At 32.4% G+C, this 16,250-nt stretch overlaps 1 pseudogene; it reads left to right on the top strand.

The window, feature by feature from the left end:
* The window catches only part of LOC123490404, a 29,664-nt pseudogene extending 14,288 nt beyond the window's left edge, over window positions 1–15,376 (top strand).
* The last annotated feature ends 874 nt before the right edge of the window (window positions 15,377–16,250 follow it).

The raw sequence follows: 16,250 nt of genomic DNA, 5'->3' as shown, positions 1-16,250 counted from the left end.
TAGAACTGGTATAGAACTGGTCAGTAGAACTGGTATAAAACTGGTATAGAACTGGTCAGTAGAACTGGTATAGAACTGGTATAGAACTGGTATAGAACTGGTATAGAACTGGTCAGTAGAACTGGTATAGAACTGGTATAGAACTGGTATAGAACTGGTCAGTAGAACTGGTATAGAACTGGTATAGAACTGGTATAGAACTGGTATAGAACTGGTCAGTAGAACTGGTATAGAACTGGTATAGAACTGGTATAGAACTGGTCAGTAGAACTGGTATAGAACTGGTATAGAACTGGTATAGAACTGGTATAGAACTGGTCAGTAGAACTGCTATACAATTTGCTGCAGTTGGTATTCTTTATCTAAGTTGTGTCCCAAATGGCACCCTGTTCCCTATATAGTGCACTACTTTTGACCAGGGTCCATAGGGATCTGTTCAAAGTAGTGCACCATGTATGGAATAGGGTGCCATTTGGGACGCAGGTCTAGTCTCACCTGTTCATGTTAAGAAGTAACAGATTAAGAGATCTAGTCTGGCTGGCAAGATTTATATCTGTCTGCAGTTCTGCACTTCGTTGTCAAATTTAATCATGTTAAAATCCATCTGATTACTGTGTTCTCCAGTTTGAGGTATTCCAGTCCACCCTCACGTGGGGGGCGTTTCTGGGAGGTGATTGAGAAGTACAGAGTGACCAAGTTCTACACAGCTCCCACAGCCATACGCCTTCTCATGAAGTACGGGAAAGAGCCAGTACAAAAGTAAGACACACACGCACGCGCGCTCACACATGAATGCACGCACGCATCTGCATGCTATGTCTTCTCAGAGTGGGCGAGTTCATTTTGCACTGCCCAGACGGTGCGCAGGGTGGGTGGTTATTTCACTTTACAAACAGTGGAATGGTCTAAAATGTGCAAACTCTGCCAACTGTTAGAAGATCAGCACTGATCTGAACCATAGTACTGTGGCAGTAATAATGCTATAATGAAGCTGTAATGAAGCTGTAATAAAGTTGTTAAAACGCTGCAATAAAGCAGTACTAAAGCTGGGATAAAGCAGTAATAATGCCATAATAAAGATGTAATAAAGCTGTAATAAATCTCTAATAAAGGAGTAGTAATAAAGTTGTAATAAAGCTGTAATAAAGCACAAATAAAGCAGCTGTAATGAAGCCGTAATAAAGCAGTAATAAAACCGTAATGAAGCTGCAATCAAGTAATAATAAAGCGGCTGTTACAAAGCAGTAATAAAGCTCTACTAAAGCACTAGTAAAGCTGTAATTAAGATGTAATAAACAGCATTAATAAAGCAGTAATAAACCAGTAATAAAAATGTAATTAGGCAGTAATAAAGCAGTAGTAAAGCAGCTATAAAGCAACAATAATAAAGCAGCTGTAATATAGCAGTAATAAAGTAATAATAAAGCACTTATGAAGCAGTAATAAAGCTGTAATAGATCAGTATAAAGCTGTAATAGATCAGTATAAAGCTGTAATAGATCAGTATAAAGCTGTAATAGATCAGTATAAAGCAGATCAATAGATCAGTATAAAGCTGTAATAGATCAGTATAAAGCTGTAATAGATCAGTATAAAGCTGTAATAGATCAGTATAAAGCTGGAATAGATCAGTATAAAGCTGCAATAGATCAGGATAAAGCTGCAATAGATCAGTATAAAGCTGTAATAGATCAGTATAAAGCTGCAATAGATCAGTATAAAGCTGCAATAGATCAGTATAAAGCTGTAATAGATCAGTATAAAGCTGTAATAGATCAGTATAAAGCTGTAATAGATCAGGATAAAGCTGCAATAGATCAGTATAAAGCTGCAATAGATCAGTATAAAGCTGTAATAGATCAGTATAAAGTTGTAATAGATCAGTATAAAGCTGCAATAGATCAGTATAAAGCTGCAATAGATCAGTATAAAGCTGTAATAGATCAGTATAAAGCTGTAATAGATCAGTATAAAGCTGTAATAGATCAGTATAAAGCTGCAATAGATCAGTATAAAGCTGCAATAGATCAGTATAAATCTGTAATAGATCAGTATAAAGCTGTAATAGATCAGTATAAAGCTGTAATAGATCAGGATAAAGCTGCAATAGATCAGTATAAAGCTGCAATATATCAGTATAAAGCTGTAATAGATCAGTATAAAGCTGTAATAGATCAGTATAAAGCTGTAATGGATCAGTATAAAGCTGTAATAGATCAGTATAAAGCTGTAATAGATCAGTATAAAGCTGTAATGGATCAGAATAAAGCTGTAATAGATCAGTATAAAGCTGTAATAGATCAGATAAAGCTGTAATAGATCAGTATAAAAGCTGTAATAGATCAGTATAAAGCTGCAATAGATCAGTATAAAGCTGCAATAGATCAGTATAAAGCTGTAATAGATCAGTATAAAGCTGTAATAGATCAGTATAAAGCTGTAATAGATCAGGATAAAGCTGCAATAGATCAGTATAAAGCTGCAATATATCAGTATAAAGCTGTAATAGATCAGTATAAAGCTGTAATAGATCAGTATAAAGCTGTAATGGATCAGTATAAAGCTGTAATAGATCAGTATAAAGCTGTAATAGATCAGTATAAAGCTGTAATGGATCAGTATAAAACTGTAATGGATCAGTATAAAGCTGTAATAGATCAGTATAAAGCTGTAGTAGATCAATATAAAGCTGCAGTAGATCAGTATAAAGCTGTAATAGATCAATATAAAGCTGTAATAGATCAATATAAAGCTGTAATAGATCAGTATAAAGCTGTAATAGATCAGTATAAAGCTGTAATAGATCAGTATAAAGCTGCAATAGATCAGTATAACGCTGCAATAGATCAGTATAAAGCTGTAATAGATCAGTATAAAGCTGTAATAGATCAGTATAAAGCTGTAATAGATCAGTATAAAGCTGCAATAGATCAGTATAAAGCTGCAATAGATCAGTATAAAGCTGTAATAGATCAGTATAAAGCTGTAATAGATCAGTATAAAGCTGCAATATATCAGTATAAAGCTGTAATAGATCAGTATAAAGCTGTAATAGATCGGTATAAAGCTGCAATAGATCGGTATAAAGCTGTAATAGATCAGTATAAAGCTGTAATAGATCAGTATAAAGCTGTAATAGATCAGTATAAAGCTGTAATAGATCAGTATAAAGCTGTAATAGATCAGTATAAAGCTGTAATAGATCAGTATACAGCTGTAATAGATCAGTATAAAGCTGTAATAGATCAGTGTAAAGCTGCAATAGATCAGTATAAAGCTGCAATAGATCAGTATAAAGCTGCAATAGATCAGTATAAAGCTGCAATAGATCAGTATAAAGCTGTAATAGATCAGTGTAAAGCTGTAATAGATCAGTATAAAGCTGCAATAGATCAGTATAAAGCTGCAATAGATCAGTATAAAGCTGCAATAGATCAGTATAAAGCTGTAATAGATCAGTATAAAGCTGTAATAGATCAGTATAAAGCTGTAATAGATCAGTATAAAGCTGTAATAGATCAGTATAAAGCTGTAATAGATCAGTATACAGCTGTAATAGATCAGTATAAAGCTGTAATAGATCAGTATAAAGCTGTAATAGATCAGTATAAAGCTGTAATAGATCAGTATAAAGCTGTAATAGATCAGTATAAAGCCGCAATAGATCAGTATACAGCTGTAATAGATCAGTATAAAGCTGTAATAGATCAGTATAAAGCTGTAATAGATCAGTATAAAGCTGTAATAGATCAGTATAAAGCTGTAATAGATCAGTATAAAGCTGTAATAGATCAGTATAAAGCTGTAATTGATCGGTATAAAGCTGCAATAGATCGGTATAAAGCTGTAATAGATCGGTATAAAGCTGTAATAGATCAGTATAAAGCTGTAATAGATCAGTATAAAGCTGCAATAGATCAGTATAAAGCTGCAATAGATCAGTATAAAGCTGTAATAGATCAGTATAAAGCTGTAATAGATCAGTATAAAGCAGCAATAGATCAGTATAAAGCTGTAATAGATCAGTATAAAGCTGTAATAGATCAGTATAAAGCTGTAATAGATCAGTATAAAGCTGTAATAGATCAGTATAAAGCTGCAATAGATCAGTATAAAGCTGCAATAGATCAGTATAAAGCTGTAATAGATCAGTATAAAGCTGTAATAGATCAGTAAAAAGCTGTAATAGATCAGTAAAAAGCTGTAATAGATCAGTAAAAAGCTGTAATAGATCAGTATAAAGCTGTAATAGATCAGTATAAAGCTGTAATAGATCAGGATAAAGCTGTAATAGATCAGTATAAAGCTGCAATAGATCAGTATAAAGCTGTAATAGATCAGTAAAAAGCTGTAATAGATCAGTAAAAAGCTGTAATAGATCAGTAAAAGCTGTAATAGATCAGTAAAAGCTGTAATAGATCAGTATAAAGCTGTAATAGATCAGTATAAAGCTGTAATAGATCAGGATAAAGCTGTAATAGATCAGTAAAAAGCTGTAATAGATCAGTATAAAGCTGTAATAGATCAGTATAAAGCTGTAATAGATCAGTATAAAGCTGTAATAGATCAGTATAAAGCTGTAGTAGATCAGTATAAAGCTGTAATAGATCAGTATAAAGCTGTAATAGATCAGTATAAAGCTGTAATAGATCAGTATAAAGCTGTAATAGATCAGTGTAAAGCTGTAATATATCAGTGTAAAGCTGTAATAGATCAGTATAAAGCTGTAATAGATCAGTATAAAGCTGTAATAGATCAGTATAAAGCTGTAATAGATCAGTATAAAGCTGTAATAGATCAGTATACAGCTGTAATAGATCAGTATAAAGCTGTAATAGATCAGTGTAAAGCTGTAATAGATCAGTATAAAGCTGTAATAGATCAGTGTAAAGCTGTAATAGATCAGTGTAAAGCTGTAATAGATCAGGATAAAGCTGTAATAGATCAGTATAAAGCTGCAATAGATCAGTATAAAGCTGCAATAGATCAGTATAAAGCTGCAATAGATCAGTATAAAGCTGTAATAGATCAGTATAAAGCTGCAATAGATCAGTATAAAGCTGTAATAGATCAGTATAAAGCTGCAATAGATCAGTATAAAGCTGTAATAGATCAGTATAAAGCTGTAATAGATCAGTATAAAGCTGTAATAGATCAGTATAGAGCTGTAATAGATCAGTATAAAGCTGTAATAGATCAGGATAAAGCTGCAATAGATCAGTATAAAGCTGTAATAGATCAGTATAAAGCTGTAATAGATCAGTATAAAGCTGTAATGGATCAGTATAAAGCTGTAATAGATCAGTATAAAGCTGTAATAGATCAGGATAAAGCTGTAATAGATCAGTATAAAGCTGTAATAGATCAGTATAAAGCTGCAATAGATCAGTATAAAGCTGCAATAGATCAGTATAAAGCTGTAATAGATCAGTATAAAGCTGTAATAGATCAGTATAAAGCTGCAATAGATCAGTATAAAGCTGCAATAGATCAGTATAAAGCTGTAATAGATCAGTGTAAAGCTGTAATAGATCAGTATAAAGCTGCAATAGATCAGTATAAAGCTGCAATAGATCAGTATAAAGCTGCAATAGATCAGTATAAAGCTGTAATAGATCAGTATAAAGCTGTAATAGATCAGTATAAAGCTGTAATAGATCAGTATAAAGCTGTAATAGATCAGTATAAAGCTGTAATAGATCAGTATACAGCTGTAATAGATCAGTATAAAGCTGTAATAGATCAGTATAAAAGCTGTAATAGATCAGTATAAAGCTGTAATAGATCAGTATAAAGCTGTAATAGATCAGTATACAGCTGTAATAGATCAGTATACAGCTGTAATAGATCAGTATAAAGCTGTAATAGATCAGTATACAGCTGTAATAGATCAGTATAAAGCTGTCAATAGATCAGTATAAAGCTGTAATAGATCAGTATATAGCTGTAATAGATCAGTATAAAGCTGTAATAGATCAGTATAAAGCTGTAATAGATCAGTATAAAGCTGCAATAGATCGGGTATAAAGCTGTAATAGATCGGTATAAAGCTGTAATAGATCAGTATAAAGCTGTAATAGATCAGTATAAAGCTGCCAATAGATCAGTATAAAGCTCAATAGATCAGTATAAAGCTGTAATAGATCAGTATAAAGCAGCAATAGATCAGTATAAAGCTGTAATAGATCAGTATAAAGCTGTAATAGATCAGTATAAAGCTGTAATAGATCAGTATAAAGCTGCAATAGATCAGTATAAAGCTGCAATAGATCAGTATAAAGCTGTAATAGATCAGTATAAAGCTGTAATAGGATCAGTATAAAGCTGTAATAGATCAGTAAAAAGCTGTAATAGATCAGTAAAAAGCTGTAATAGATCAGTAAAAAGCTGTAATAGATCAGTATAAAGCTGTAATAGATCAGTATAAAGCTGTAATAGATCAGGATAAAGCTGTAATAGATCAGTAAAAAGCTGTAATAGATCAGTATAAAGCTGTAATAGATCAGTATAAAGCTGTAATAGATCAGTATAAAGCTGTAATAGATCAGTATAAAGCTGTAGTAGATCAGTATAAAGCTGTAATAGATCAGTATAAAGCTGTAATAGATCAGTATAAAGCTGTAATAGATCAGTATAAAGCTGTAATAGATCAGTGTAAAGCTGTAATAGATCAGTATAAAGCTGTAATAGATCAGTATAAAGCTGTAATAGATCAGTATAAAGCTGTAATAGATCAGTATAAAGCTGTAATAGATCAGTATACAGCTGTAATAGATCAGGATAAAGCTGTAATAGATCAGTATACAGCTGTAATAGATCAGTATAAAGCTGCAATAGATCAGGATAAAGCTGCAATAGATCAGTATAAAGCTGTAATAGATCAGTATAAAGCTGTAATAGATCAGTATAAAGCTGTAATGGATCAGTATAAAGCTGTAATAGATCAGTATAAAGCTGTAATAGATCAGGATAAAGCTGTAATAGATCAGTATAAAGCTGTAATAGATCAGTATAAAGCTGCAATAGATCAGTATAAAGCTGCAATAGATCAGTATAAAGCTGTAATAGATCAGTATAAAGCTGTAATAGATCAGTATAAAGCTGTAATAGATCAGGATAAAGCTGCAATAGATCAGTATAAAGCTGCAATATATCAGTATAAAGCTGTAATAGATCAGTATAAAGCTGTAATAGATCAGTATAAAGCTGTAATGGATCAGTATAAAGCTGTAATAGATCAGTATAAAGCTGTAATAGATCAGTATAAAGCTGTAATAGATCAGTATAAAGCTGTAATAGATCAGTATAAAGCTGTAATGGATCAGTATAAAGCTGTAATGGATCAGTATAAAACTGTAATAGATCAGTATAAAGCTGTAATAGATCAGTATAAAGCTGTAGTAGATCAGTATAAAGCTGCAGTAGATCAGTATAAAGCTGCAATAGATCAGTATAAAGCTGTAATAGATCAGTATAAAGCTGTAATAGATCAGTATAAAGCTGTAATGGATCAGTATAAAGCTGTAATAGATCAGTATAAAGCTGTAATAGATCAGTATAAAGCTGCAATAGATCAGTATAAAGCTGCAATAGATCAGTATAAAGCTGCAATAGATCAGTATAAAGCTGCAATAGATCAGTATAAAGCTGTAATAGATCAGGATAAAGCTGCAATAGATCAGGATAAAGCTGCAATAGATCAGTATAAAGCTGTAATAGATCAGTATAAAGCTGTAATAGATCAGTATAAAGCTGTAATGGATCAGTATAAAGCTGTAATAGATCAGTATAAAGCTGTAATAGATCAGTATAAAGCTGTAATAGATCAGTATAAAGCTGTAATAGATCAGTATAAAGCTGTAATGGATCAGTATAAAACTGTAATAGATCAGTATAAAGCTGTAATAGATCAGTATAAAGCTGTAGTAGATCAATATAAAGCTGCAGTAGATCAGTATAAAGCTGTAATAGATCAATATAAAGCTGTAATAGATCAATATAAAGCTGTAATAGATCAGTATAAAGCTGTAATAGATCAGTATAAAGCTGTAATAGATCAGTATAAAGCTGCAATAGATCAGTATAACGCTGTAATAGATCAGTATAAAGCTGCAATAGATCAGTATAAAGCTGTAATAGATCAGTATAAAGTTGTAATAGATCAGTATAAAGCTGTAATAGATCAGTATAAAGCTGCAATAGATCAGTATAAAGCTGCAATAGATCAGTATAAAGCTGCAATAGATCAGTATAAAGCTGTAATAGATCAGTATAAAGCTGTAATAGATCAGTATAAAGCTGCAATAGATCAGTATAAAGCTGTAATAGATCAGTATAAAGCTGTAATAGATCGGTATAAAGCTGCAATAGATCGGTATAAAGCTGTAATAGATCAGTATAAAGCTGTAATAGATCAGTATAAAGCTGTAATAGATCAGTATAAAGCTGTAATAGATCAGTATAAAGCTGTAATAGATCAGTATAAAGCTGTAATAGATCAGTATACAGCTGTAATAGATCAGTATAAAGCTGTAATAGATCAGTGTAAAGCTGTAATAGATCAGTATAAAGCTGCAATAGATCAGTATAAAGCTGCAATAGATCAGTATAAAGCTGCAATAGATCAGTATAAAGCTGTAATAGATCAGTGTAAAGCTGTAATAGATCAGTATAAAAGCTGCAATAGATCAGTATAAAGCTGCAATGATCAGTATAAAGCTGCAATAGATCAGTATAAAGCTGTAATAGATCAGTATAAAGCTGTAATAGATCAGTATAAAGCTGTAATAGATCAGTATAAAGCTGTAATAGATCAGTATAAAGCTGTAATAGATCAGTATACAGCTGTAATAGATCAGTATAAAGCTGTAATAGATCAGTATACAGCTGTAATAGATCAGTATAAAGCTCTAATAGATCAGTATAAAGCTGTAATAGATCAGTATACAGCTGTAATAGATCAGTATACAGCTGTAATAGATCAGTATAAAGCTGTAATAGATCAGTATACAGCTGTAATAGATCAGTATAAAGCTGTAATAGATCAGTATAAAGCTGTAATAGATCAGTATAAAGCTGTAATAGATCAGTATAAAGCTGTAATAGATCAGTATAAAGCTGTAATAGATCGGTATAAAGCTGTAATAGATCGGTATAAAGCTGCAATAGATCGGTATAAAGCTGTAATAGATCAGTATAAAGCTGTAATAGATCAGTATAAAGCTGGAATAGATCAGTATAAAGCTGCAATAGATCAGTATAAAGCTGTAATAGATCAGTATAAAGCTGTAATAGATCAGGATAAAGCTGTAATAGATCAGTAAAAAGCTGTAATAGATCAGTATAAAGCTGTAATAGATCAGTATAAAGCTGTAATAGATCAGTATAAAGCTGTAATAGATCAGTATAAAGCTGTAATAGATCAGTATAAAGCTGTAATAGATCAGTATAAAGCTGTAATAGATCAGTATACAGCTGTAATAGATCAGTATAAAGCTGTAATAGATCAGTGTAAAGCTGTAATAGATCAGTATAAAGCTGTAATAGATCAGTGTAAAGCTGTAATAGATCAGTATAAAGCTGTAATAGATCAGGATAAAGCTGTAATAGATCAGTATAAAGCTGTAATAGATCAGTATAAAAGCTGCAATAGATCAGTATAAAGCTGCAATAGATCAGTATAAAGCTGTAATAGATCAGTATAAAGCTGTAATAGATCAGTATAAAGCTGCAATAAGATCAGTATAAAGCTGTAATAGATCAGTATAAAGCTGCAATAGATCAGTATAAAGCTGTAATAGATCAGTATAAAAGCTGTAATAGATCAGTATAAAGCTGTAATAGATCAGTATACAGCTGTAATAGATCAGTATAAAGCTGTAATAGATCAGGATAAAGCTGCAATAGATCAGTATAAAGCTGTAATAGATCAGTATAAAGCTGTAATAGATCAGTATAAAGCTGTAATGGATCAGTATAAAGCTGTAATGGATCAGTATAAAGCTGTAATAGATCAGGATAAAGCTGTAATAGATCAGTATAAAGCTGTAATAGATCAGTATAAAGCTGCAATAGATCAGTATAAAGCTGCAATAGATCAGTATAAAGCTGTAATAGATCAGTATAAAGCTGTAATAGATCAGTATAAAGCTGCAATAGATCAGTATAAAGCTGCAATAGATCAGTATAAAGCTGTAATAGATCAGTGTAAAGCTGTAATAGATCAGTATAAAGCTGCAATAGATCAGTATAAAGCTGCAATAGATCAGTATAAAGCTGCAATAGATCAGTATAAAGCTGTAATAGATCAGTATAAAGCTGTAATAGATCAGTATAAAGCTGTAATAGATCAGTATAAAGCTGTAATAGATCAGTATAAAGCTGTAATAGATCAGTATAAAGCTGTAATAGATCAGTATACAGCTGTAATAGATCAGTATAAAGCTGTAATAGATCAGTATAAAGCTGTAATAGATCAGTATAAAGCTGTAATAGATCAGTATAAAGCTGTAATAGATCAGTATACAGCTGTAATAGATCAGTATACAGCTGTAATAGATCAGTATAAAGCTGTAATAGATCAGTATACAGCTGTAATAGATCAGTATAAAGCTGTAATAGATCAGTATAAAGCTGTAATAGATCAGTATAAAGCTGTAATAGATCAGTATAAAGCTGTAATAGATCAGTATAAAGCTGTAATAGATCAGTATAAAGCTGTAATAGATCGGTATAAAGCTGCAATAGATCGGTATAAAGCTGTAATAGATCAGTATAAAGCTGTAATAGATCAGTATAAAGCTGTAATAGATCAGTATAAAGCTGCAATAGATCAGTATAAAGCTGCAATAGATCAGTATAAAGCTGTAATAGATCAGTATAAAGCAGCAATAGATCAGTATAAAGCTGTAATAGATCAGTATAAAGCTGTAATAGATCAGTATAAAGCTGTAATAGATCAGTATAAAGCTGCAATATATCAGTATAAAGCTGCAATAGATCAGTATAAAGCTGCAATAGATCAGTATAAAGCTGTAATAGATCAGTATAAAGCTGTAATAGATCAGTATAAAGCTGTAATACAGATCAGTAAAAAGCTGTAATAGATCAGTAAAAAATGCTGTAATAGATCAGTATAAAGCTGTAATAGATCAGTATAAAGCTGTAATAGATCAGGATAAAGCTGTAATAGATCAGTAAAAAGCTGTAATAGATCATTATAAAGCTGTAATAGATCAGTATAAAGCTGTAATAGATCAGTATAAAGCTGTAATAGATCAGTATAAAGCTGTAGTAGATCAGTATAAAGCTGTAATAGATCAGTATAAAGCTGTAATAGATCAGTATAAAGCTGTAATAGATCAGTGTAAAGCTGTAATAGATCAGTGTAAAGCTGTAATAGATCAGTATAAAGCTGTAATAGATCAGTATAAAGCTGTAATAGATCAGTATAAAGCTGTAATAGATCAGTATAAAGCTGTAATAGATCAGTATACAGCTGTAATAGATCAGTATAAAGCTGTAATAGATCAGTGTAAAGCTGTAATAGATCAGTATAAAGCTGTAATAGATCAGTGTAAAGCTGTAATAGATCAGTATAAAGCTGTAATAGATCAGGATAAAGCTGTAATAGATCAGTATAAAGCTGTAATAGATCAGTATAAAGCTGCAATAGATCAGTATAAAGCTGCAATAGATCAGTATAAAGCTGTAATATATCAGTATAAAGCTGTAATAGATCAGTATAAAGCTGCAATAGATCAGTATAAAGCTGTAATAGATCAGTATAAAGCTGCAATAGATCAGTATAAAGCTGTAATAGATCAGTATAAAGCTGTAATAGATCAGTATAAAGCTGTAATAGATCAGTATAAAGCTGTAATAGATCAGTATACAGCTGTAATAGATCAGTATAAAGCTGTAATAGATCAGGATAAAGCTGCAATAGATCAGTATAAAGCTGTAATAGATCAGTATAAAGCTGTAATAGATCAGTACAAAGCTGTAATGGATCAGTATAAAGCTGTAATAGATCAGTATAAAGCTGTAATAGATCAGGATAAAGCTGTAATAGATCAGTATAAAGCTGTAATAGATCAGTATAAAGCTGCAATAGATCAGTATAAAGCTGCAATAGATCAGTATAAAGCTGTAATAGATCAGTATAAAGCTGTAATAGATCAGTATAAAGCTGTAATAGATCAGGATAAAGCTGCAATAGATCAAGTATAAAAGCTGCAATATATCAGTATAAAGCTGTAATAGATCAGTATAAAGCTGTAATAGATCAGTATAAAAGCTGTAATGGATCAGTATAAAAGCTGTAATAGATCAGTATAAAGCTGTAATAGATCAGTATAAAGCTGTAATAGATCAGTATAAAGCTGTAATAGATCAGTATAAAGCTGTAATAGATCAGTATAAAGCTGTAATGGATCAGTATAAAACTGTAATAGATCAGTATAAAGCTGTAATAGATCAGTATAAAGCTGTAGTAGATCAATATAAAGCTGCAGTAGATCAGTATAAAGCTGTAATAGATTCAATATAAAGCTGTAATAGATCAATATAAAGCTGTAATAGATCAGTATAAAGCTGTAATAGATCAGTATAAAGCTGTAATAGATCAGTATAAAGCTGCAATGAGATCAGTATAACGCTGTAATAGATCAGTATAAAGCTGCAATAGATCAGTATAAAGCTGTAATAGATCAGTATAAAGCTGTAATAGGATCAGTATAAAAGCTGTAATAGATCAGTATAAAAGCTGCAATAGATCAGTATAAAGCTGCAATAGATCAGTATAAAGCTGCAATAGATCAGTATAAAGCTGTAATAGATCAGTATAAAGCTGTAATAGATCAGTATAAAGCTGCAATAGATCAGTATAAAGCTGTAATAGATCAGTATAAAGCTGCAATAGATCGGTATAAAGCTGCAATAGATCGGTATAAAGCTGTAATAGATCGTATAAAGCTGTAATAGATCAGTATAAAGCTGTAATAGCGATCAGTATAAAGCTGTAATAGATCGTATAAAGCTGTAATAGATCAGTATAAAGCTGTAATAGATCAGTATACAGCTGTAATAGATCAGTATAAAAGCTGTAATAGATCAGTGTAAAAGCTGTAATAGATCAGTGTAAAGCTGCAATAGATCAGTATAAAGCTGCAATAGATCAGTATAAAGCTGCAATAGATCAGTATAAAGCTGTAATAGATCAGTGTAAAGCTGTAATAGATCAGTGTAAAGCTGCAATAGATCAGTATAAAGCTGCAATAGATCAGTATAAAGCTGCAATAGATCAGTATAAAGCTGTAATAGATCAGTATAAAGCTGTAATAGATCAGTATAAAGCTGTAATAGATCAGTATAAAGCTGTAATAGATCAGTATAAAGCTGTAATAGATCAGTATACAGCTGTAATAGATCAGTATAAAGCTGTAATAGATCAGTATAAAGCTGTAATAGATCAGTATAAAGCTGTAATAGATCAGTATAAAGCTGTAATAGATCAGTATACAGCTGTAATGATCAGTGGATACAGCTGTAATAGATCAGTATAAAGCTGTAATAGATCAGTATACAGCTGTAATAGGTCAGTATAAAGCTGTAATAGATCAGTATAAAGCTGTAATAGATCAGTATAAAGCGAGCAATAGATCAGTATAAAGCTGTAATAGATCAGTATAAAGCTGTAATAGATCAGTATAAAGCTGCAATAGATCGGTATATAAGCTGCAATAGATCGGTATAAAGCTGTAATAGATCGGTATAAAACTGTAATAGATCAGTATAAAGCTGTAATAGATCAGTATAAAGCTGCAATAGATCAGTATAAAGCTGCAATAGATCAGTATAAAGCTGTAATAGATCAGTATAAAAGCTGTAATAGATCAGTATAAAGCAGCAATAGATCAGTATAAAGCTGTAATAGATCAGTATAAAGCTGTAATAGATCAGTATAAAGCTGTAATAGATCAGTATAAAGCTGTAATAGATCAGTATAAAGCTGCAATAGATCAGTATAAAGCTGCAATAGATCAGTATAAAGCTGTAATAGATCATATAAAGCTGTAATTGATCAGTATAAAGCTGTAATAGATCAGTAAAAGCTGTAATAGATCATAAAAGCTGTAATAAGATCAGTATAAAGCTTAATAGATCAGTATAAAGCTGTAATAGATCAGGATAAAGCTGTAATAGATCAGTATAAAGCTGTAATAGATCAGTATAAAGCTGCAATAGATCAGTATAAAGCTGTAATAGATCAGTATAAAGCTGTAGTAGATCAGTATAAAGCTGTAATAGATCAGTATAAAAGCTGTAATAGATCAGTATAAAGCTGTAATAGATCAGTGTAAAGCTGCAATAGATCAGTATAAAGCTACAATGAGATCAGTATAAAGCTGTAATAGATCAGTATAAAGCTGTAATAGATCAGTATAAAGCTGTAATGGATCAGTATAAAGCTGTAATAGATCAGTATACAGCTGTAATAGATCAGTATAAGCTGTAATAGATCAGTGTAAAAGCTGTAATAGATTAAGTATAAAGCTGTAATAGATCAGTGTAAAGCTGTAATAGATCGAGTATAAAGCTGTAATAGATCAGGATAAAGCTGTAATAGATCAGTATAAAGCTGTAATAGATCAGTATAAAGCTGTAATAGATCAGTATAAAGCTTCTGTAATAGATCAGTGTAAAGCTGTAATAGATCAGTATAAAGCTGTAATAGATCAGTGTAAAGCTGTAATAGATCAGTATAAAGCTGTAATAGATCAGTATAAAGCTGTAATAGATCAGTATAAAGCTGTAATAGATCAGTATAAAGCTGTAATAGATCCGTATAAAGCTGTAATAGATCAGTGTAAAGCTGTAATAGATCAGTATAAAAAGCTGTAATAGATCAGGATGAAAGCTGTAATAGATCAGTATAAAGCTGCAATAGATCAGTATAAAGCTGTAATAGATCAGTGTAATTACCCCTCTCAGCACCAAAGACATTAGTAAACAACACTCTCAGTGAACCTCAACCTGTATAGGATCAGCACTTCTGCGCACTGACGGATAGCAGCAAAACCGTGATGCATCATGGGCCAGTTGTGACTGACTAATGTAAAGATAATATTGAGTAGTTATTTATGATGCAAGGGGGATTTGTAGATCAGTCAGTCGACTGCCTTTAAAGTCGTCTGCAATGTGGTCACCCCTTACTCACCAACCCTGTCACTTCCTGCAGATACGACCTATCGTCGCTGAGGATCCTGGGAACTGTCAGGCGAGCCTATCAACCGGAGGCGTGGCATTGGTACTACGAGGTTGTTGGTCAGAAGAGATGTCCCGTGGTGGACACCTTCTGGCAGGGACTGAGACCGTGAGTGTGTGTGTGTCTGTGACTGTGTGTGTTTCTGTGTTTGTGTCTGTTTCTGTGTCTGTGACTGTGTGTGTGTGTGTGTGTTTCTGTGTGTGTGTGTGTGTGTGTCTGTGACTGTGTGTGTTTCTGTGTTTGTGTGTGTTTGTGTGTCTGTGACTGTGTGTGTTTCTGTGTGTGTGTGGGTTTCTGTGTGTGTGTGTGTGTGTGTGTGTGTGTGTGTGTGTGTCTGTGACTGTGTTTTGTGTGTGTTTGTGTGTCTGTATTGTGTGTGTTTCTGTGTTTGTGTGTTTTTGTGTGTGTCTGTGACTGTGTGTGTTTGTGTGTGTTTGTGTTATGTCTGTACTGTGTGTATTTCTGTGTGTGTGTTCTGTGACTGTGTGTTTTCTGTGTTTCTGTGTGTTTGTGTGTCTGTGACTGTGTGTGTGCTGTGTGTCTGTACTGTGTGTGTTTGTGTTCTATACTGTGTGTGTTTCTGTACTGTGTGTGTTTTGTGTGTCTGTGACTGTTTGTGTGTCTGTACTGTTTGTGTGTCTGTGACTGTTTGTGTTTCTGTGACTGTGTGTTTTCTGTGTTTGTGTGTATGTGTGTCTGTGACTGTGTGTGTTTGTGTGTGTTTGTGTGTCTGTGACTGTGTGTTTCTGTGTGTGTGCTGTGTGTGTGTGTGTCTGTGTCTGTACTGTGTGTGTTTCTGTGTTTGTGTGTGTTTTGTGTGTCTTATTTGTTTTGTGTGTCTGTGACAGTGTGTGTGTTTGTGTCTGTGACTGTGTGTTTCTGTGTTTGTGTGTGTTTGTGTGTCTGTGACTGTGTGTGTTTGTGTGTCTGTGACTGTGTTATTTCTGTGACTGTGTGTTTGTTTGTGTGTCTCTACTGTTTG

This window comes from Coregonus clupeaformis, unplaced genomic scaffold (genome assembly GCF_020615455.1).
Source record: "Coregonus clupeaformis isolate EN_2021a unplaced genomic scaffold, ASM2061545v1 scaf3843, whole genome shotgun sequence".
Lineage (NCBI taxonomy): Eukaryota > Metazoa > Chordata > Actinopteri > Salmoniformes > Salmonidae > Coregonus > Coregonus clupeaformis.
Note: the sequence above shows the minus strand (reverse complement) of the source record. Positions and strands in the feature narration are given on the sequence as shown.